Source organism: Nannospalax galili, unplaced genomic scaffold (genome assembly GCF_000622305.1).
Source record: "Nannospalax galili isolate Female #2095 unplaced genomic scaffold, S.galili_v1.0 scaffold794, whole genome shotgun sequence".
NCBI classification, from domain to species: Eukaryota; Metazoa; Chordata; class Mammalia; order Rodentia; family Spalacidae; genus Nannospalax; species Nannospalax galili.
In genome coordinates, this window is record NW_008334566.1 from 1,625,757 (window position 1) to 1,650,756 (window position 25,000).

The 25,000-nt window shown below is 34.4% G+C and overlaps 1 protein-coding gene across 1 annotated transcript in view; it reads left to right on the forward strand.

The window, feature by feature from the left end:
- Positions 1-25,000, forward strand: part of Foxp2 (forkhead box P2) — a 648,199-nt gene that overhangs the window by 617,252 nt on the left and 5,947 nt on the right. The gene's annotated exons all lie outside the window — the stretch shown is intronic.

The window sequence follows — 25,000 nt, forward strand, 5'->3', positions numbered from 1 at the left end:
CAGATTCTCTCAAATGCCCTATAATTAGTGTTGTTAGTAGTCTTCTTCAAATTCTAAGTACTATAGATTTCCCATTGGGCATAAAGTAGTTTCTCTCATGTATCTGCATCTTATGGGTTTGGTTTGTATGGTGCAGTAAGATTATTCACGATGGGATAAGTTGTCATATTTTTTACTACTATTACAAGTCTCTAAACCATTTATGAACTGTAGTCAAGACATTGCCCCTTTTTACAAACCGTAAAATACAAAGTTTAACTGTTAACCACAGTTTACATAGAAGCTAGTAAAGTGTAACTTTTTGCCTGTCTTATAAATCAGTGTAATTACATATTCAAGTTTAATTACTGGTGCGTCTGTATTGGCAAGGTTTATATGTTATATTTTATGCAAGACTACGATTCCTATTAATATTTAGCAGCTAACTATATCATTAATTACTCTAAAATCTTTCTCCTACCATCTTTTTAATGGAGCTGAGAGAGTAGCAGTATTAAAAATTGATGTATTGTGGATTTCAGAAATGTGTATGACACTTTTAAAATGCCAGGTCTTATTCAATAGCGTCAGGATATCAGTTCCTTGTTTACTAAAAAGTACTGACCCTGGAAGAAATGAGAATTCCTGGGGAAATAATTACAGCTGAATAATGAAGTGCGTGTGCTGTTCAGTGTTAGGATGAGTTGTAAATTATGTGGCTGCATCGTAGAGTAAGCACCAAGCTGGTAGCTTCAAGTATTGAGGTAAGATTAGTCCTCTTTCTCAGTTTTATATTTTCCTTTGTTGTTATTTTGTTTCATTCTGTTTTGTTTTTAAGGCAACATCTCACACTGTAGACAGGCTACCCTAACCCTCAACAATGGTTCTCCTGCCTCAGCCTGCTAGAGCTTCTGGGATTACAGGCATAATCCATCATGCTGGGCTCTCTTGCTCTCTCTCTCTCTTTCTCTCTCTCTCTCTCTCTCTCATCCCTCTCTTGTCTCTCTCTCTGTTTCTCTCTCTCTCTTTCATTCTTTTTTCATTAAGTATTTAGTGAAAGACCTGAAAGGATATATAACCTTCATGTGTGCCCATTTTCATTTGACCTTTCACAAGATATTATTTTGTTGGTTTTTAAAGTATCGTAGGCTATTTGAAACATTAGGGTCTTTGCGAATGTATGCCTAATTGCATTATAGTACTTTCACTCTATCATCTTTGAAAAAAAAAAAAAAAAACACAGTGTGAACGTTAATGTGTTTCTTCAGGTTCCAAACCATTACTTTTCCAAAATGGAAAAATTTGTCTTTTGGAAGTGTCTTTAAATGTATTAAATAATACAAAAGAAGTAATAAAACTTGAAGTAGAAAGAATGTGAATATATGCTCTTGAGAGTGGCTGTACTCTTAGAAAGGAAAGTGAGCAATGAGACAAAAGTTTTTACATCCTGCGTTGTCCTGTCATGCATGCCATGGTAGCTGGAGGCCTTTTACTTTGAGTTGTTCTCCTGACTGTGCTAATGTTCCCATCCCATATAAAACACTAAAAGAATCCTTAATATTTAAACACAAAACAAGAGTTAGATCCTGTTTTCCTCCTTTAAAGAAAGAACCTATTTCAGAGAAATGAAAAGCCTTCATAAATGCACTGTAGAAGCTGTGGACGCACCTCCCCTTCCTCCTGTGCGGTGTGTAGACTGCTACAAACCATACATAAGGAGATAAGAGAAAGAAGTGCTTTAACAAGGGTCATTGTCCAGTGTGAAATTAAAATTAAAAAATTAATGACTTAATAAAATCATTTATTAAACATTGTATTTTAGAACCTGAAATAATAATTGGGCTAAAATAAGGATACTGTGTGCTCATACTCTTTTTCACTTGGCAACAGCTCATTCTGATTTCTCATTTTATGAATTTAGTTAAGTTTAATCATGAACTATCTCAGTATGTACAAAATAATATTTAGATCAATATATTAAATGCTTGATATACTGCCTTTAGGGGTTTATAAAATTAAAATGCTCAAAGTCAACACATTATATATGTTGAATTGACCTAAAGTAGCATATATGAAAAATACATAAAGTAGCATATATGAAAAATACCTGCATTTATTCATAAATGAAAGCAAACTTCCCTTTGATTGTTGGAAATAAATTTCAGAAAAGATAAAAATTAGAGGAAGCCCAAATCTTCTCTTCTGCTAAGTAATATAAATTAAGGTCAAGTTTATAATTATCTTGCAAAATGTTTACACTGATACTTTGTTTCTACTGCTAAGTTAACTTTTGTATATTAAATGTCAAATATTAATGGACTATTTTCCAATTCTATCCAGCTTCATATTTATACTTCTAAGATGCCTAGATTTAAAGACTCTTAAGCCATTTTTGTTCATTATGAAGCAAAGGAAAATGTCAACCTGATTCTCTCAATTAAGATTTGTTTCTTATAATTGAATACAGTTCAAAATATTTTAGAAATTAAAGAGAAAGGAAAAAACTACTTTATTAAACATTTTTGTAACATATTTATCTTTTTTGAAGTGAATTTATACAAAATACCATTTTGGAAAAAGTAGATTTTGCTGATATAAATGAGAAGCAGTGACGCCCAATGGTGTCAGTAAAAGGGTTCTAGTGCCAGACTATCAGTGATCCATCCCAGACTCAGCACTCAGTATCTGGGGAATGGGCAAGTAACCTAAGATTTCTTTTCTTGCCTTTTTCAGCTGACAATGAAGTAAGTCATACCAACACCTACCTCAAAACATTCTCACAAATAAATGGAGTGCCTTGAGTATAATGATCACCTCCCATGTCTCATAGTGCTATGTACCCAGGCACTGATTGACACACTGTTGTAATATCTCATTGTAATCTTAAATGAGGTTATAAACAATATAAAACAAATTTTTCATTTTTATTATTATACTTTCTGTCCATGAATTTATAGATTCTTTTCTAAGACAATATTTTTCCTTTTCCTCCTACCTTCTCAATTAATGCATGAAGTAAGCATTTCAGTAAAAGTGAAATGTATTTTAGGGAGCTCATTACTCAGAATCAATGGATAAGAAAATGTTACACAAGGTTGTAGGCAATGCACAATTCAAACAGAAAACAATTCCAACCTAGATTTAGGAAATCATAACCCTAGAACACTGGGATAACTGGAATTGACAGGAATTTAGAATACATAAGCAGATATAGAATTTAGAATATAAAGAGATAGGACCATCCTACCGAGTGACTTAAATACCATGCCATGGTGTTTTGTAGTCAATACAGTCCAAGCTGAGATTTGATACAATCGGTGTCCTGCTTTTGGAAGTGTGCTCTCTGAAATAATACAGAACGCACCATGCCATAACAGCAGTGATCCCCTGCATCCCTGTTCAGCATAGAAGAAACCAGAGTGGTTGTCATCCCTATTCCCTATTGGCAATTTGGGTAACCCCTTCAGAGGATGGTGTGATAAGAATAGGAGGTAAGAGTTGGCTAGACAGTTAGGATAAAAAGACCCAAAAGAAATGTAGCCAGTTTCTTGGCTAAAAGTCAAAAAGTCCTTGGGCCTATTAGCAACATATTCTGTTCCAAAGGCCAAAAATGTCCAAAGTATTTGGGAGCGTGTATCTAATCCTTAAAAGAGTTTAGGGTTACCTCTTCAGAGGGGGGATTGTTGGAGGGGAGGGAGTGGGCATGGATTAGATCAAAACACCTTATATACATATATGAAATTCTCAATAAAGTTTTTGTAAACATTAAAAAAATGCCTTTTAATTAGAAGAGCTGGAGGCAGAAGATTAATTTTTGCAGACTGTGCTGCCCATAGTATGTGGTTTAAATGAAAAAACTAGGACTAGAAAGCAAGGAACTGAAGATCCAAGAAGAATTGTGAAAACAAGCAGGAGAATAAGGCAATGGACTGAAAATTAGGGACAAAGAGGAAAGTGAGAAAAACTGGTTGCTCTAAAAGTCCCAGTGAAATAGAGTACAGGGTCAAAAGGGGGAAATGGTCAATTCAGAATTCTGCTTATGAAAGCCAAGAACTTAAATATTCCAAGATTCTGGGAGTTTAAAATTTCACCTGAAACATTGTTCAGACATTTTATTCAACTCTATAGGAGTAAAATTGATATTGTAGAATGTAGAGGTGTACTCGAGGTTGGTAGAGATGTTCTAAAGCATCAGAAAAAAGAAATTAATATGGGTTGGCAGTTGTAAATTTTTGCAGATACTAAATCACCCTCCACATTCCACATTTCCTGTTCTAACTCCATTCTTCCATTTTGCCAAACAAGTTCATTAATTTTTGCTTTAAATTCTTTGCTTTTCCATTCTTTCTTCTTTCTACTTTGTGTCCACTTTCTCTTACATAAATTCTCTTTCTTAGTTAGTGGTCCTTTTACTAGAAGGATTTCCCAGCTCATTTTTTCTGTCAGAACCTAAGCTCAGCTTCATGCTTCCAAAAGACTGACTCTTTAGACCACTATTTGATCTATCATTGTGTGTATTTGGGTGTAGACATGCATGTTCATTCTGAAGATATCCCTAGGTTAATGGCCATTTTTTGTTTGTTGTTTGTTTTTATTATAGGCACATCCTGCTGTAGCAAGTAAGCATTCAATAAATGTATGGTACTTTTTATGAAGAATCAAGTTGTAGATGTCAGTTAATTGGAAATAGCATTAACTTCACAAAGTAATACCTACAAGAATGAAATCCAGGATTTTTGCCAGACCCCTAAAGAAGAAATAACGAATGAGATTTTAGAAAACTAGATAGCTGTCATTTTCGTTTCTGTGAGGGCTCAAAGAAATTTGGAGATCCAAACTCAGGTCCTCATGATGGGATAGCAGACACTTTACCAATTGATCTGTCTCCTTTGTCATTTTATATATTTTAGATCTCTATTTTCTAGTACTTCATAAAAAGTCATAGGACCATCCATTGTAAGACTAAGTATGAAGGCTCCTTGTTTTATGATGATCAGCTCTTCCTCATCTAGCAGCAATCAGCTGTCAATATTCCTTTAGATAATATTGGGATCTGCTGTTTATTTTCCCAGTTCTATCCTGGGAGTCTCTTGGGCCACCCTGGCCAACAACTCAAAGGAAGGTAATCTCCTGTCTGGCATTATTTCCTGTTATGTAGCCTTTAGCTATACACATGGTTGCTTAAAGAATTACATTGATCCCTTCAATCTTTGGTTATACTTACCTTTTGGGTGTTTAAGACCATGCAGTTGTCCCAGATAAATCAATTTACTTTTACTCTTAAGGCTCTTCGAAGATCTGTTTCTCAGGGGTCACATGGGCTTAGAAGCCCCTGGCTCCTTTCTTTTACCAGTTCCATCTACGTGATGATAAATCAAAGGTCCTGCTCGACTGTGGATGGCTTTACTTGGAAGCATGGAGGAAATGTTTCCTCTGTGTTGACCCTCCTCTTTGTAGACTGCACCCTGGTTCAAGTCCATCTGGTGGGGTCTCCATGGCCTCCTTGATCAAGAGGACAGGTGACTCATCACAGTTACAGGACATTTTGAGAAATTGTCCATAGTCCCCTGGAACTTAGTCGACCTTGGAGGGCAAGGAGCAAAAACTGTCCTTTATGTCCCTCTGACCAAATTAGTATAGGCCTCAAAGTATGGCTGTTAAACATCCAAGAAGGTTAGTTCCACAAGTCTGGTACTTTTATTACCATGTGCTATGTAGGTAAAGCTTGGGCAAAGACCAAAGGTTCTCAGATAAACCTTGACTAGACATTATTATGTTCCTTGAGCTAGTGGTATGTATAATTTGTCAGTAAGTTGTTGGACTAATAAGGTTCCCTCTGATTTTTTTTTTAAACTAGCTAGGCATTATTTATCTCTTGCATTGTCTAACCCTTCCACCATGGTTTGACCATTTAAAGTCCCCCATTTTCCCATTTCTTCCTTAACAATACTCTTCTCCTATGGTCTCACCTCTCTTGAGGTCTTTCTTCCCCTTTATCCCCAAGGTTCCTTGTATAACCTCCCCTCCTCCTCCCCTTACTATCTGAGTTTGAGCCGACTAGCATACAATTTATAGCACTGTTCCCTTGTGTGCCTCCAAATCAAACCCTCTTCCGTATGTTTTGGGTTCAAAAGTTCTACCAGATTATAGACAAATCATTTAATTTTGTATTTTATACGAACATATACTTCTTTAAAACTGTTATAAAATTTAGGTTGATATTGTGTTTTGGCAGAAATGATTTAAACTTATTGTCATCTCCCATTTGTTAGACTTAAAAGAGAAGAAAATATTTGGACTAGAGTTCTGAACTCATAATGATAGAATCCATCCACATCCCTTCTAGTATGAGGCTAAAAGTAGAATTTACTGATGCACTCGCTGCATTTAATACAACTCCTTTGTTGCTTCTTTAATAAACCATTGTTTCTCACCATTCTCGATGTGTTAGTTCAGATTTGTCTTTTTATTTCTTTTGTAAAATCTTATATGAGATTCTCATTTTTATATTTTCAAGTTTTATATCTAGGGATTCAAACTGTATGTTCTCCTGAAGCTGGTTTTGTATTGAGGGCTTTATGCACAAAGCTGCCCATTTTCATGGGGTTCTCCTTTCTGATTATTAAAATATCCTACTGTTGAATTTTCAGATCATTTTTACCTGTTATTTCTAAACTTTCTTATCTTTGATGTCAAATACTCTATATTGGTGCCAAGCGATTATTATTTTCTCACTCCTATAAAAGTAAATGCTTGAAGTCTGAGAGTTAATAATGTTCTATAGAGAGTGTTAACATGTTGCATGTAAGGTTAGAAAAAATTCGTTGTGTCCTTAGAAGTCAAACATTTAGGGTCAAGAAGCAGAAAATATCATAGGAAAAGAGTGCTATGTTAGGAGAGGATTGCAATGGAGATCATGTTTACCCCTCTGATTAGCATATCAAATGTGTATTCCACATGCTCCCAAACTGTACCTCACATTTCACAGACATCTTGATTGGATATTTTCCTCCTTGAGAGCCTCAAGAAGTAGTGAAATTACTCTAATATATTATACTTCACTCTCTTTTGTCAATAACAGTCGCAAAGATACTTAAATGGAACCACCAGGCCCCCATTTTTAAAAATAGTGTTGAGAATCTAAATGATGATTTGTCATAAAACACAAAATTCAACTATTTAACGTTGCCTTCTTCTCTGTTATTATTCTTTTTCTTTAAAATTTAAATCACTATGTGAAGGCATATGCAGAACCGGCAGATCCAAGTCTTTTGGTTGGTAATATTTCATATAAAATCCCTACAGACATTAGCTCTCTCTATATGACAAGAGCATTTGAAAATGCAGTGGCTCTGCATTTGAGGAAAACAGTTGAAAGCATGGACAATCCATGCCAGTGGCAGACTCTCTCTCATTGTTTTTGCTCCTCTAAAGTCTTTATTATTTTTGCTACTGTTTTGGCCTTTTATGTTACATTATGAAGTTCTAAACAGAAAAGTACTTTCTGGCTTTGTACATGTTGTCACAGATTCTCTCATTAACAGTTTTTCAATCACTAAATTTTTTCCCTCTAATCTTTCTGGGTCTCTTGTAATTTTTGTTCTGATTTAATTCCACTTTTATATAATGTCTAAAATTTTTCATTAACTTTGCTAGTTAGCTTTGAGATGTCTTTCCAAAGTGATTGTGCAGAACTCATGATGATGCCCGCTCTTTATCATCTCATCATCTTTGTAAAGTGCTGTAAGTTTGGATCAATGGCTGCTGTTCTTTTTGATATTATTCCAGTCCCTGTATGTGGTACTTACAACTCATTCTAGTTCTTCTTAATAAAAAGAACCTACCAGAGGTATAGTATCTTCTGTTAAAATGTGTGCTATCCCCACCGTGCCAATTGTGGGACTTTGTGGGTTCCTATAGGGTTTAGAAAGATCTTTTATAGAACTTTACAGATACTATCTGACATCCATGGTGTGAAATCCCACAATTTAGGCAAAGTGTGTCAGACAACTGTAGCTGACAACACTGCAGCTTACTTCTGTTTTATATCTAGAGAAGATACTTTGTTAGACAATGCATTTTTATTTGCTATGACACTAGTAGAGCCTTAGGAATGTTCTCTAAGGTCAAACAACCATAGACTAAATGATGAAAGAATGAATATCACTTGAATATTAAGTTTTCCTACTTCTGGATCATAGAAAAGAACAAAGAATTCACACACCCAAATAGAATTTTAATTTCACCCTCTGACAAAGAACTCAGAAAGTGGATACATTTGACTCCTTTAAAAAAATTAGAAATTTACCATTTCCATAAATTTTGATTACTTTTTCAACATTAAAAGCAGTTTAAATCAAAGGGTTACTGCATTTCATAAGCAGTAGCTATCATTAGGATCAAATTAACTAATATTTGTAAGCATTAGTATAATTTATATAAGCAACAGATGATCAAATAGTTTAAGACAACTAGTGGAAATGAATGTTCCTGAGATTGCTTTTCAGTCTTGTAGTTACATCAATTAAATATTTAAAGGCAAGAGTATAAGCAGTTAGTCGTTACTCTGTTACCTTACTTTGGTAAGCTTACCCTGAAATGTTAAAGCTAGGGTCCCTTTTGGTAATTAGCAAATCAGAGAAGGTGATAGACTAGATTCAGAAAAGAAGGTAAATATTTTTATATCCTATTCCATTCTCATGTTCGGAACTGAGAATAACTAGGATAGGATTAGGAGAAAATTGGAGTTTGATTCAGCTCAGTAGTTTAATCTGAGCAAAGGAATAGTTCCAAAGACTAGACAGTCCTGGCGACATGCACCTTACAAAGCTCAGGGGGAGAGCAGTGCTTTCAAAGATACTTTAGGAGATAGCTTCATCAAGAGCAAGCTGAGAGTGAGCAACATTCCTACAGGGGTCGTTTGCAATGGGAAAATAGGCAAAAGTGGGGGCAAGTAGATGAGCCAGCTCCCACTGGGACAGGTACAGACATGGGCCTGACTACAGGACTGTGAGATCAAGACCTCCAACAAGTCAGAATCCAAGTGGTCATATTAAATTAGAGAGAAACTGGGATATATACCCCATAAGGCAATAATACTGGTTTTGGTCAGGTGGTCCAAAGCAGGGTTGGAACTGGAGCAAAGCATTTGCTTTCTGGGTGTCAAGATGTGATTCAGGCTTTTATTTCTCTAGATAACAGATAAGAAATGAAAGGCTCATTAGACCTATGCTTGAATGTTTATTGAAACTATCTGAGCAAGAAGCACAAAATGGAAAGGTACCAGTGCATCTCTGTAGGCAACTAAATTGACTCAGAGATTGGGTGCTTGTACTTCTCAATGAGCAAAGAAATTACGTATATATATGTCTGTATATGAAATCATACCCATTTTGGTCAGTACTATACTTTTATAAATAGAACTGGTCTGGTAAATCTTGAATATATTTTCTTTATAGGTGCCTCAGAAAAAATATATGAAATCATTTGACAGTAAATCATGTAAAATCCAGTTTATTTCAACAATGTTCCATAAATATGAACAAATTTCAATACAGTGCTAAAGGTAAAAGCAGAAAATCTTAGAGAAATCTTGAAGTATATGCGTGATATTTGCAAACATATTTTATAACCTTAAGCCAGGTTTTTTGTTATATTTCTTAGAACATGTATTGACTTTAATTGATTTGGAACCCCACGATAGAGTCAGATAATTGATATGTAGGATAGAAGAATAAATGACATCATTATTAATGGAAATATGTCTTAGAGGGGAATCTTTCATAATAATTATCTAAAAATGATAATATATTGCAATCAAACATGAAATGGCCATATTGTTAAATGAAAAAAGGATTTGTTAATTATGTACTTATGTCTAGGTAGGAACAACAGATGTAAGAAGTTAGTAGGATATTTTCTACTTATACCTAAAATAAAGCAAATTTCACAGTATATAGAGAATAAAGGATCATGGGTTCACTCCTAGCTTTGAATCACTCTTCCATAGTCATGTATTACTTTCAAGAAGAAATTTTGTTTTCATCAAAGGATAAAGAGGAGAATTTCTATTTCTGTAGGACTGGAGTGATGTTTCTGCTCCAGTGGGAATAGCTCTATGCAAACTTATTCAAAATACAATAAAGCTTAAACAATTCATCACTAGACATTCTGCATAAGTATTATTTTAATAAAAAAGATAGTAAACAGTATAGTAAGATAAGAAATTTTAAAAAAGTTAAAAGTGTATTAGTAAAACTCTGTTTTATAATTTCTTGGTTGATGTAATGAGGATGTAATGATGTCCTCATTCCTCCTCTGCATTGGAGGATTAAGGGTTTCCTCTAAAATGTGCTTAAGTTGATAGTGTGAAAGTCTACCCATTATTAAGAAATGCTAGATTACTATTTTGAAATAATAAAATGTTAAGTAAATGAAATAAATTCTTTATGACCAAAAAAATAAGCTTATTCCATTAGTCTAAGAGCAGCTCTAATTTTAAAAAATAAAAATTTTCTTTCTTCTTTCTTTTAAAAAGTAAACATTTTATTCAAAATTTTAATTTGACTTCTAATTTCAGTATATTTCTATAATATGTTAAATAAACCATACTTCTAAATATGAAAATGATAATTTTTCTGTAAAAAGAATCATTTCTCATTTGAACCAGGCTAGATAAATGGATATAGCTAAACTTGCAATTTTTATGAATCTACTATCGAATTCTAAATATAATGATATCATTTCCTTATATATCTACTAGTCAGAAATTAACAAAATCAAAGGTCTATAATTTCCATTTTTCATATGCTTTCTAAATGACCATCAATTATTTTTATCTGTTTTTCTGTGAAACTTTCATCTTTGGGAAAAAACAACTTCTATTTTTTTTCTTTTTCCTTTTAATATTTTCTTTTTCATGTGTTTGTATCTTCCAACAATCTAGTCAATAGAATTTAGCTACTCAAAATAAGCAAACACAAAAAAGTTGCCTTCATTGAATGAAATATTTCTGTCTTAAAGAATTTTGTATTTATGTTTTCAAATTTTATGCATTAAAAACATTTATACAGAATTTTTGACTTTGCAAAATGGAACTATTTGAAGAGAAGTTTATTTAAACAATATGATAATTACAAAGTGCTCATTAATATACTTTGGTCATTTAAATTGCCTATGTATTAATGGCTATCTTCACTCATTCAACAGCCTGTGCAAGAGCCAAGTAAAAATTGTAGTTAGTTAAAAGAACATCCCATCTTACCCTGGCATTTTCTTTTAAATAGAATCTTTTTGATGAAATTTTATAAAACAATTAAGAACCTATGAAAATCAATAGACAACATGTGCCCATTGCAAATCTAAATCTTTTTTTGTTATTTTTTTGTTATTTTAAAATATTAATAATCACCATCTGCTGCAAAAGGAAGCTTCTCTGGTGAGAATCAAGAAATGCATCAGTCTATGGCTATAACAATAAGTCATCAGAAGTCACTTTAATATTATATCTATTTTGGGCTGGAGAGATGGCTCAGAAGTTAAGAGCACTGACTGCTCTTGCAGAGGACCCAGGTTTGAATCCCAGCGCCCACATGGCGGCTACAAATGGACCTTAAATCCAGTTCCAGGGGAATCTGAAGCCCTCTACTGATCGCTGCAGCATTGCACGACATGGTTCACTTACATACATGCAGGCAACACAGTCATATACATAAAATAAAAATAATAAAATTTTTAAAAATTATTATATATATTTAGCAAAATAATAGCATTAGGCTCTCCCCTTGACCTGTAGCCTGTCTAGCCTCATGTTCCTAGACCTGGTATTAATGCATCTCTCAACTCTTCACCAGAGAAGCTCTCTTATGCTGCAGATGCTGATTAACACAGAAACCCAAAACTGGCCAACATGCAGAGAATAAGAGGCTGCAGACTGAATTGGACACCTGTGTCAAACTTCTGCCTCCAAAGGCTCAGGGATCATTGTGGAAGAAGTGGCAGAAAGATTATAAAAGCGAGAGGTGGTGGATGACCACAAGGAAACAGTTTTCCAGACAGCTGGGCAGTTACTCATATAAGCTCACAGAAATGGTGACAGCATACACAAGTCCTACGTAAGCTGAAGCCAGACAAAACCCCAGAGAGACACAGGGACACAGAGAAGTGGGTAAGAAACCCCAACCTGCCTGAGGAACTGTTGGAAACCAATGACTGCTGGGAAGGGGAGAGTCAGTCTCTTTTAAGGGTGAGACTCTTTGTGAACGAGGTTCCAATAGATGAACCCACACTGAAGGACATTTGGACACAAATTTGACTCTATAGGTCTTAATGTGTGTGTGTGTGTGTACATATAAAATAGAGAACAATAATATATATTATAGAGTACATGAAATTGGGCAGGGAGTTGTAAGGAGGTGCAAGTAGGAGAGGGGATCTAAATACAATCAAAATATATTGTCTGAAATTGGCAAAAATTCAATAAAAAAGAAAAAAATATATATATAATTAAAATGTTAATATTCAGCAATTAGGATATAACCATAAATAAGGGGCAAAGGAGAATTTGTATGTCAGAAAATATTATCTGTTAGAGTTTTACACCTTATGTAAGTTAAAAAATTCAAATTAAATTTAATGGAAGTAAATTCCAATACAATTTCTGAGTATAACTATCTGAATATCATCTGAAGAGTAATGTTTCTGGAAGAATGAGGCTTCATTATGGGACAGGAGCATGTTCTACACTTCAGGTGTGTTAGGAGAAGGGAAAGGATTAAAAATGTTATGACTTTTAAGAAGATGTATTTTATTTCTTTATAAAAAGATGATTATTATTCTTTTAGTAGATACGCTATGTTAAATGTGTTGAAAATGTTCTCAAATAACTAGGGCATGTGAATAAAAGTAATAGGGAAATCACTTATAATGAGTGAGCCAGGTAAGAACAATCACAGTCTGGTGAAACATTTAGTCTGACTTATAAATCTTTGAAAAAATTAATCTTACTGAAATTATCATATTGTAGATGATTCATGAATTGTAAGTTTTTTCTTTACATTTATTGTCATCATCATGCATTTTTAAATTTTATTTATTTTTATTTTATGTGTATGAGTGTATTGCATGCATGTGTGTAAGTGCACCCATGTCATACAATGTCTGTGGAGGTCAGAAGAAGGCATTGTATTCCCTGGTATTGGAGTTACAAACAGTAGTTAGACACCGTGTGGGTGCTGGGAATCAAACCCTGGTCCTCTGTAAGAGCAGTCAGTGCTCTTAACACTGAGCCATCGCTCCAGCTCCATAAATCATGCATTTTAAGACTTCAAATTCTCTCAGTAGCTTCAATACATATGCATGTATGTATGTACTACATGTAGATAGCTAGACAAACAGATTGATTTATTGATTGGCATAAAGTGATTGTGTGAGGTGCTGGTTAATGAGCCCAAGGCTTGTATATGCAGGAGTTAGCCTTCTACTACTGAGCTGTACCCCAGCTCTCAAGCCAAGCTTCAGGTACTAATAAAGATCAAAGTCCTGATCAAATTTGCATTGTGTCACTGAGTCTCTCATAAGCCATGAAAACATATAAATACTTAATCATTGAACTTGATAATATCAAAATAAGTAAAAATGAGAAAGCACTACTGCATTTCTGGTCTGCCATCTATTTACTTAACTGTGTTTTGCAAATTTCAGTTAAGAAAACTTTATTCATAGAACTTTCTGATTCTAATGAAAACTAGGAAGTTTGTAGGACCTTTTACTTAGTCTGGAATAAAGAGAAAGTGAGTACATCTACGTTCTTTTGGGGGTAGGCTGTGTGACCACAATCTAAAAAGATAAGCTTTCTCCTTGTAATAGACCTCTCCTTTAGGGTGTAGGCAAACATTAGCATTTCTTCTGCCTTTCACAGATGCCTTAGGTACTGATAATTTTCACAACAAAAGGAGCAACACATTCTTTTAGGCAACAAGTCTGGGTATTCACATAACTGGTCCTTGGTGGTTTGAAAATATACTTTTACTGAGGGTAGCTGTAAAGCTGAGTGATTAACTAGAATACAAAATCAACTGCTACTTTGCACTTCCTTCAAATAGGACATGTAGAATGGTTCAGTTTCAATCATTTGTTGCAGAAGCATGTATTAAGCACTTATTATATGAGGCATACCTCCCTAGAAACCTAGAAACTGGTAGATGTTTTCCAACCACTGAAACCTTAGGTCATTGTAGAAATAAGAAACAAGGGATGAAGAAAGTTTTCAGTGCACATAGGGAATCAAAATGACTTCACGAAGGATATAGTTATCATTTAGGCTTAGTACGAAATAGGTTTCTAGATTGAGCTTTATGGAAATTATTGATACTTGACTCTTGCCTTCTTACATTACAATTTCAAGTGTTTCAATTTGGTGTTTAGGTAGACACAGAAAAAGAGTGGGGAGGTGATTAAACCATGGGTCTCATTCTGAGCACAGATAATTCTTATGTTCCTTAGCATGGCCCAGTACATCTAGAAGGGAACACCTCTACAAAAGAATGGAAATGAGTTTGGGAGACATGTCTTAGAGTTAGTTGCGCTCTAAAATAATAAGATAAGATTGAAAAAAATGGGGAGACACTTAGCAAAACCTTCAAGGGTATATGTTACATACTTTTTTAAAGGCTTAGTTTCTTAAATGACATTCTGGTATTTTATTGAACAGCAGAGTGACTATTGATGATTAGAATGTACATACTTTTTTAAAAACTAGAAGAAAGAATTTAGGATGGTTTTACCATAAAGAAGTAGTACATATCTGAGCATAAATATATGTTTTAAATGATTTGAATATTGTACAATGTATACATGTATTGTAACCCCATAAATATACATTTTTTTTAGGTTATCAGTTAAAATTAAATGCATTTAAATTACTTTTTGTTTAAATGGAAACACTTTTTGCTACTACTCTATGGAAACAGATATCTTTTCACTGGAGAAATTAGCAAATTTGGATGTACTTTTATTGAAATACTCACTCTAAAATATTTATTTTCCTTAAAGTGGCAGAAGAACACACACTGAAAATTAGAGATAAGTAATTTCCCAGAGAGCAGGAGTCAATATTATTGCGACCATTGATGCCTCTGCTGTCTGGAACACACACCTGGGTGAATTTCATTTTCAGTGTCTGTCACCTTCATTCCTAGTGTCCAAGCCTTCTGCATTCACTCCCACTCCTCTCTGAACATTTAAAACCAAAACTACATTAAAATGCATCAGAATCAGATGAGAGTTAGAAAAAACTGTTCCTATCTCTTTGGTAGAGTACAAAAGCGAAATATTTCACATGCATGTAAGTTTAAGAGCAATAAATGCAAAACCTTTTACTCCACAGCCTATAGCCTAAATTCCTGTCTTTTCCTGCCATTTCTAATCCTCCTACCTTTACGCTAGCTCTCATCACCTTATCACGTTGTTAGATAGCTCCTAACTGGAATCTGTACGTCCACTGTCCCACACTCAGTTTATTCATTGCAAACAATCATTCTAAAACTTCAAGCTTTTTAGTTTTCTACGCAAATATCTTCAATAACCCTTCAGCTGAATGAGCACAGATTTACACTTCCTACAATGCAGCTCAAAGCCCTTCACTGTTGGATCCTGTTCCACTAACTTTTTATTAACTTTTTATTATTATCAATCCCTCCCCCCTTATGACTTTCCTAATGCATCTAAGGGTCTCTTTTTCCAATTTCCATTCCGAGTGTCCTTTCTCTTTTCTATGTATCAGGTATTGCAAAGCTTACCTAAAGAACCATCTCCTTTTGTCATAGAATAGAAATCATTCATATTGTTTGCTTCCTCATCCATAGCACTTTCTGTTCTATGACATCCATCACTGTGTTGTATCATGTTTGCTTGAGTATTAGTTTTACTTCTTCTATGAGACTGAAAAATTATGAAAACATGAACAACTGTCCCTGCCTCTTCTAGTATATATACATAATGTTTATTGAAGGCTTTATTTTTCCTCATTTATAACAAGAGGTAACTTTTATCTTTCCAGAAGTACTTTAATTTTAGTTTCTGACATTGTCAGGAAATAAGAGCAGACATTATACATCTCTACAACTAATTGATTTTTCTTCTACTATTATTTAAAGAATAATTCTTCTACAATTATTTAAAGAATAGTTCCCATTATTCTAATTCATTCCCTGAAATATAAATTATATCAAATTGTGAGGCAATAAATGCAACATAGTTGTAGGAATAACTTTTATAAAATGGACAGAGACTGTATAAATGACTTTTAATTAATTTTGTAACCAAAAATCTACTCCAAACAAATTCACTGAGCCATGTGTTCTTATGACCTAGGTACCTGCCCTTGATCCTCCAGAACCTCAATTTGCTGCTCCACCTAAAACAGTGAATGAATGTACATAAGCTTGAGAACTAACAAGGCAAAGGGCTGAAAGGCAGTGCATCTTCACTGAAAACAATGAAGACTGAGAAGAATACTTGACATTGTATACAGAAAATGGTTTAGGCCTAGGGATGAAAAGGCAAGATTGTCAGATAAGCTAAGGGTGGATCCAAGCTTACAGGTCTCCAAAATTGATGTTAGAGAAACGGTTTTGAATAAAAGTATGGGTGAGGCTAGGACTAGAGTTCACTTAGTGGCTTAGTTCCAGGAGACATCTGGGGGAACACTTGCCCTTGGAGTTCAGGCCCACTCTTAAAACCAAAATTAAGAGTCAGGCTTTTTATTCAAGGATAACTGTAATGTTGGCATGGTAACCTTGTACATAGTGATCTAAAATGGAGTAGTTGAATTTGAAGTCTACTTCACAGAAAGAATGACTTTTGAAGCATAGCACAATACTATATTCTATTTTGAGGAAATATCCATTATTAATTCAATAAATAATTGACTTAAGAGTCGAAGTTGAAGTTACTTTGATATCCATTCAAAAGTTCATGATATAGTTTCCCAGGTTTTGAGAGACTCTGTATAAGTGATTACCAAGACTGACCTTGTTACACTTGCACTCTTTCATGCCCAAGATTTGTGCCTTTGTCTCTAATAATGCAAACACCAGGCACACAGTAGGCACATAATAGATTTAAAAAAATGGCTAGGAAGAGGATCAAATCTAGACAACTTAGACTCCTACCTGAGGATATGTTACAAATAAGCCCACAGAATATTCTTTATTTAAGATATCATAAATAGAACAAAGACAACCAGTAAGCCCAAATAGCTTTTTAAAAAATTACTTAATAATCACATTATTAGAAGAAGCCTTTCAATACAGCTTTTTAAAACCTTTTAAAATAAATTTTTTTAAAAGTAAATCTTCAGTGTTTCAAATATCATCACCTATTGTATTGCTATAAACTGCTATAGTGTGCTTATTTGAAATAACATGCATTTATTTATTATTATGGGATATTTCAAAGCTGAAGTTTAGTGCACAAGACACCTTAAAGCCTGAAGCACATGGAAGCAGTAGAAACATTTTTAATCAGTAAGGGTCTAGGTATGATGAATGCCAAATCTCCAACTTCAGGAAGAGTTTTATAATGAGGATGGTCAACAATTTCTCTCATGTCCATCTTAAGTTGACCTTGCTTTACTAACTTTACTGAATCCCATTAAGAATGTCTATGTATTTTAATTGAGTGAGCTAATTTTCAGAGGTAAATAATCTCTTCCACCTATGAACTTATATTAATTGTTGCTTCTCTTAGGCTCTTTATGCCTGGAAAAGATTGGGAATTTTGAATATACATTTCTCCCATTGTAGACTACTAGTTCATAGAAAGATATTAAAAACCTCACATTACTTTATACATGGAAGATATTCAATAAAGCCTTGTTAAATTTATTATTGGCAAAGGGACATACTGATACTGCTATTGGCTTTCCTTGATGAAGTGAAATTGAAGTTTTGAAACGCTCACAGATACAGGGGACGTGACTCAATCTACAGCATAAAGGAATTTCTAGGAGAAAAACTTATTTTTCAACAGACATAGATATATACATATATTTGTATATAAATTTATGCATTTTTCTTAAAATTAACATTTTTAGTCAATTTTAATCTATTCCAGGTTTCTCTAGCTAAATGTGTATTACATAAGTGTCAATGTGCACAGCACATGTGATACAAGCCCTGGCCATTCAATTCATGTATGATAATGATTTTAATGACAAGCTAATGATGTGCCCTGTGATGGATGGCTGAGGAGAATAAATTCAGAAGCTCTCTGAACAGTGCATGTCAATGCTGGCTTCTCTTCTTTGAAATTAGCTTTCTATGTGATATATCATGACCTGAAACATGACATGGGCTTTAGGCTTAGCATTTTAGCATTCAGGAATGTGTTAATTAGTAATTCTTTTGAATAACTCTAATAATAGATTATATTATTTTGTTTATTTATGCTTTTAAGGAAAGATAGCTCATTATTATTGGTTTAGTAACACTAACACCTGGCATCTGAAATGTGTGGCACATTTATTTTTATTTTATGGCTTTTCTGAGATAGTCATAAAAACTTCACTGTGAGAAGAGGGACCAAAATCTTCTTTACAGAAAATAGAACTAATATGATGCTTAACTTTTGTATTTGTGACATATCTTCTTTCATAAAAGATATAAGCTTTCAATTATACCATAACTATATATATTTATTGATCACTTAACTCTGACAGCAACTGTAAAAAGTAGATACTTTGGTGGCTCTTGTTTATGAGTAAAGAAACAGGATCAGTATGATACAATGGTTTCTCCAAGGTCACAGACCTAATAGAAAAAGATACCAGCTTCAAACACAAGCTGTATCCCAGAGCCCGCTATATTCATAACTACCTAGCCACTGCTGCACAGCTGATGATTATAAATGAGATGACTAAATTGGTCCGTATTACTTTATGCTACCAAACTTTCTAAGTTCACCAAAATACTATATACATAAAATGTATTGTGCTGAGTTACTGCTTTGCCATTAATATCTTTCAGATGACTCCACCTGAGCTGACGGTTTGTTGTGAAGCATTGGGGTGTGAGATGCAGGGTTTTTTGTTTTACTTGAACTGTCACAGACTTTTTATAAGATTGAGTAGAGCATTTTACCTAGAAGCAATCTTTGGTCTCCTGCAGGGTACAGCTCATGATACTTTGAAGTCCTTAGAAATGGACACTACAAAAATACACACTGAGGTATTTTCAGGAGCAAATCAAGTGTCCCTGTGATAGGGGCAAGAAGAGAATATCAGTAATAGTCACAGAAGAAACTAATTTTCTACTCATCCTGCAACATACAAAAACGTGCCAATGTATTCAGTTGGCACACAGCATGCAAGTGAATCCATGCATGGATCATATGGAGTACCCAATAAGAAAATGAATGATTTGAGATAATAATATGCTGATATTAGAACAAACATGATAAATATTTTTTGTTGTTGGAACACATCCCACCCGCCTATAAGCATAGAAGCCATAACTTCTAAACAGTTCTGTTACCTGGAATGCCGAAATTTCTCCTGCAACTTCTTGGTTCTTTCTTACACATTATGTTGGTGACAATCAGATCTTCAACTGAGTAGAAATAATCAGATTTTGATTTGAATTTTTTAAATTAGCAGGGCAATACTATAGCCATAAAGGGAGATATATATTTATATCTTCCCAGTTCTTCTTTCCTTAAAAATATTTTATTAGCTTTCCTTTTTTTAAAGAAGTAACACGATTACATTGAAAGACTTTATATAGGTCGGAGAATTTGAAAAAGGAGTAAGTAGCAAACTCATATTGTAGGAACAGTGGCAAATTTCACATTGTTGTTGAAGTTTTGTAGTACAGTTTTGTCAGTAAACAAAGTGATTAGTGTGGTTAAAACCATGTAAAACAGGGGGTTGGAGAGATGGCTTAACAGTTAAGAACACTAACTGCTCTGCAGAAGACTCAGGTTCAAACTTATAGCAGACATACAGTATTTCAAATTTATATTCTAAGATCTAATTATATAGTTTGAGGATTATATCAATTTACTTATTACAGTACTATTTATTTCCTTTCTTTCTTTCTTCCCTTCTTTCTTTTTTTCTTTTTTTTTTTTTTAACTTCCCAGACTGTGACTTTTATCTTTAGAAGTTCAATTAGGACATAGGTGAAGGCACACCGGGACTGTAGAAGAGTAAAAAAAAATATTTATTTTTATTTTATGTGTATGAGTGTTTTGCCTTCATGCATGTAATTTCACCAGTATTGTGCAACGCCTATGGAGGCCAGAAGAGGGTGTCAGATTCCCTGGAGCTGCAGTTACAGATGGCTGCTAGTGGTCATGTGGATATTTGGGATCCAAACCCAGGTTCTCTGCAAGAGCAGCCAGTGCTCTTAACCACTGAACCGTCTCTCCAGGTCCCTCTTTCCAGTTCTGATAGTTTCTTCACTAATTCTGATTAGAAAAGATTCCAAGAAAATATGATTCCTCCAAAATCAATCAAACAAACAGCATATTTTCTTAATTCAGCATGTGTTGACTGGGCACTTGCTATGGGTAGTGTCCTAATCTATGAGCTTCATGATCTAGTCCACAAGAAAAGGCACAACGACCACTAGGAAGAGTTAAGCGATGAAGTGATTAGTGTGGTTAAAACAGTGTAGGACAGGGGGTTGAAGAGACAGCTTAACAGTTAAGAACACTCACTGCTCTTGCAGAAGACTCAGGTTCAATTCCAAGCACCTACCCAGCAGATAACAACTGTCCATCACTCCAGTTCCAGGGGAATTTGACACTCTTCTGAACTCTGTGGGCATTGGATGACATGGGTGCACTTACATACATGCACACAGTACACTCATACACATAAAAATAGTAGATAAAACCTTTAAAAAAAAAACAAAAAAACAGTGTAGGATAGCAGAAATAAGAAGTTTCCATGAAATATTCCAGAGGCTAAAATGTGTGTTAAGTCTGCCATGCCTGTATTCATATACTTTAAAAGGCCTGTCCTCTGGTCTGTGAAACAGAAACTTTAAATAGAACATCCTCATGCTTGATACTGTTTTAATTTTCTATGGTTAAGAATATCAGGATAATCAATTTTAAAAGTGCTTCAGAGAGTTCAAATAGAAGTATAATTTGAATGGATCTAAATGTCTGTAGGGAGTTAGTGCTATATGAATTAGTCTTTAAATATCAGTAGCATGTGACTAGGTATAGGATATAAAGTGGAAGGGAATTCCAGACTCTTTGTGTGGATTAATGGGTAAGCATAGCTGAGTCAGGATTGGAGAAGGAACTGGAAGCCATGTTTTGAGGACGAAGATTTGCGTTTACAATGGAACTCATTTTTTAGAAATACTATTTTATATATAAGTAAATTAATTTCAGATAATAAGTTATAGGGATACTGCAGAGATTTATCTGAAATTTTTCTCAGCACTTATACCTAAATTCAGATATATTTTTATATAGGGTAGTGACACAACTAAAAAAAAATCTATGAATATTAAACCTTTCTGAAAATTCAATGGACTATAACTTCACAGTTATTTTGTAAAATGTGGTTTCTATGTGCTTATATTTTAATAATACATTATAACTGTTATTCCTCTTTACTGGGAATTTGAGACTTCCATAAGTTTGTGTTTGAATAAAGCCACAAAAGGTAGACACAAATAAGCCAGATATTGGAAATAGAGTGAAGGCATAAAAAGCAATCAGTGAGGGTAATTCCTGAATCTTCCCAGGGACTTGGGACACTTAGGAGACACTATGTAAGAGATCAAGCCCTTATCTAAAGTTACAGGATGCCCAAAATGCTAACAGTCAACTTGAGAGTAGTGCCTTTCAGTTTGCTGGAGACAGAATTCCACTGTATATCCCAGGCTGGCCTCAAACTTGCTATTATTCTTCCTCAGCCTCCCAAGTGCTGAGATTACAGGCATCTTGCCTGACTTATATATTTTGATAGTTATGCAATATCTGGAAATAGCTACTTAAACTTAAAACATTTGTATGTATACAGGTCATTTTTCAGTCCTAACTTTTAAAAAGATGCCATTACATTAACCATAGTAGTTTATTCAAATTATTTTCAGTACCTAGTGTTTAGTGCTAACCAAAATGATCTGAATCTCAGATTGAATAGGGAAATCTAAAATTATAAATTCAGCTTATGGCTATTATTAAATCAAAATGTCATTTTTATAAAAGTTATTAAATGAATATGAACTTTCACAAGTAATCTCATTATTTCATTTGTATATTTTACAGAGTGCTGGGGGAATATTAACATTGGATTTAATAAATGCTTAAAATTCTAGACATTTGTGCATGATACCATAATAGCTACTTGGTTCCTCAATCATTTTATTCCATGACTAGCTCGATGAAACAACAGTTGAGTTCACTTGGTAAAATTTTGTAGACACAGTAGTTGTATCTGTTTTTAAAAAAAAAAAAAATTTTCTTTCGGGGCTGGATAGATGGCTCAGTGGTTAAGAGCACTAACTACTCTTGCAGAGGACCAGGTTCAATTCCCAGCACCCACACTGCGGCTACAAACTGTCCTTAACTCCAGTTTCAGGGGAGTCTGACACCCTCTTCTGACCTCTGCGGCATTGCACAACATGGGTACACTCACATACATGCAGGCAATACACTCATACACATAGAATAAAAATAATTTAAAAATATTTTCTTCATTATTTTTATTTTATGTATAACAGTATGTTGCACCATGTGTATATAATGCCCACAGAGGCCAAAAGAGGGTGTCAGATCCCCAGAACTAGAGTTATGGATGGTTGGTTGTTAGTTGCCATGAAGACTCTGGGAATCAAATGCAGATCCTCTGGAAGGACAGCAAGTTCTCTTAACCACTGAGCCACCTCTCTAGCCCCAGATCTGTTTTTTAAAGTTGTTCCTCTCAATCGTCTATAGTTTCAGGCTTTTCCTCTCTACAGCACATCTGGACATGGGTACATAGCACACACATGTACTCACAGAGCTTTTCCTCTGCCCCACTGATAGATATTTTCCTAATTACCCACATTGCCAATTTCTTTTTTTTTTTTTCATCTTTCACTACTGACTTTATATGTTTACATTTAAAATACATTCATTATAGACCAATATATGTGGATTTTGTTTTAATGCACTCTGAAAATATTTTTTATTTAATAACCACATGATTAGAAAAAGCATTTCATTACAGCTTTAACATAGTCAATAACAATTTCCAGAGCAAAGATACATCTCTTTCAAAAGTGGCTGTAAATTTTTAGGTTCACATTTGAATTAATACAGTTATACAGTATTGACCTCAGTATAAACCCAGTAAGCCATAAAATTGAATGAGTTTTTAACCTTTAAAAAAGATCTCCATTTCATTTTAGAATATATTGTTCCTTGCAGAAAGACTCATTGTTTTTGCTACTGACAGTGAGATGTTGGCACATGTATCTCTAATCTGTGTGTATCTTATTATTACTAGTCATAGTCTATTACACTCGGACCCTTGCCACCTGAGCATAGTCTATTACACTTGGACCCTTGCCACCTGAGCATAGTCTATTACACTCGGACCCTTGCCACCTGAGTATGGATATAAAGTCATCAGGTCAATTTCAATGGTAATGTTTATCACCTCTACTAATTAACATGAAGTAAATTTTATGCTTACTCCTCAACTATAACTCATTTTTTTATCTGTTGATTTTTTTGTGTGTATATCATATACAACATCCTAAATAATCTTATTTATCTATATATCCACTTCTCAAATGGCACCCTACACCCTTCTAACTTGAGCCCATATACTTTGTCATCCTTCTTACTGTCCACTGTGTTGTCAGCACCCCAGCTGTTCCCCAGTGCTTGTCTATCTGCTGAATCTAGTCAGCCTATCTAGAGATCCTTGTTTTAGGAAGATCGGCTGTTCCTCATGTAGCAGCAATCAGTTGTCAATATTCCTTTAGATAAGATTGGGGTCTGCTGTTCATTTTCCAAGTTCTATGCTGGGTTACTGTCTGGGAATCTCTTGGGCCTCCCTGGCCAACAACTCAAAGGAATGTATCTCCTGTCCTGCATTGTTTCTCGTATGTTGCCTTTAGCTATACATATGGACTCTTAAAAAATTATATCAACTCCTTTAATCTTTGGTTATACTTTCCTTTTGGGTGTTTAAGACCCTACAGTTGGCCCAGATAAGCCAATTTATTTTCACTCTTAAGGCTGTTTGAGGATCTGTACCTCGGGGGTCACATGGACTTAGGAGGAGCCCCTGGCTCGTTTCTGTTACCAGTTACATCTATGTGAAGATAAGTCAAAGGTCCTGCTCGACCATGACATTGCCAATTTCTAAATCATCTCAGCTATCTTTGATTATGTAAGAAAAGTATATCATTCAAACACTGTTAAATTTATTCTATGCATGTATGAGAAGTTCTGCTTTCTTCACTTATAAGTAATTCTGTAAAATGTCATTTCTAAAGTGACTACAGCTTTATTTAGTATTTTATTATACAGGACAACAAATAGTCTTGGAAATTTAAAAGCACAATCAATAAAGCCTCATAGCAATAGTAACATGCTCTGGATTTAATATAAATATTTAATGAAAATATAAGCACAGTGACATCAGTTTCACTAAATGTCAATGACAAACTCTTCTCGGCTTTTTATTTGTATTGGTTATAATGTAGTTTCACTATTTTACCCCACAGCTTGCATTAATGGCCTTATAATGGCCAGTTCCTCTTGTCTCTAACTCATCTCTAGGGAGTCATTTATACTGAGAACCAAGAGATTATAGCTGATAGTAGCTTGACTGTAGGAACATTTGGGAAATTTCAGTGCTCTCTGCCCATCTGTGAAAAAGGTTAGAACATGTTCAGGAATAGTTAGCCCAAAATTCACTTTCTCAACTGACTTTTGCGTGTTTTCTTACACATAGATACCCTGGGATAGCAGTTATTCTGTTGTGGAATCTCTTTACCACTAT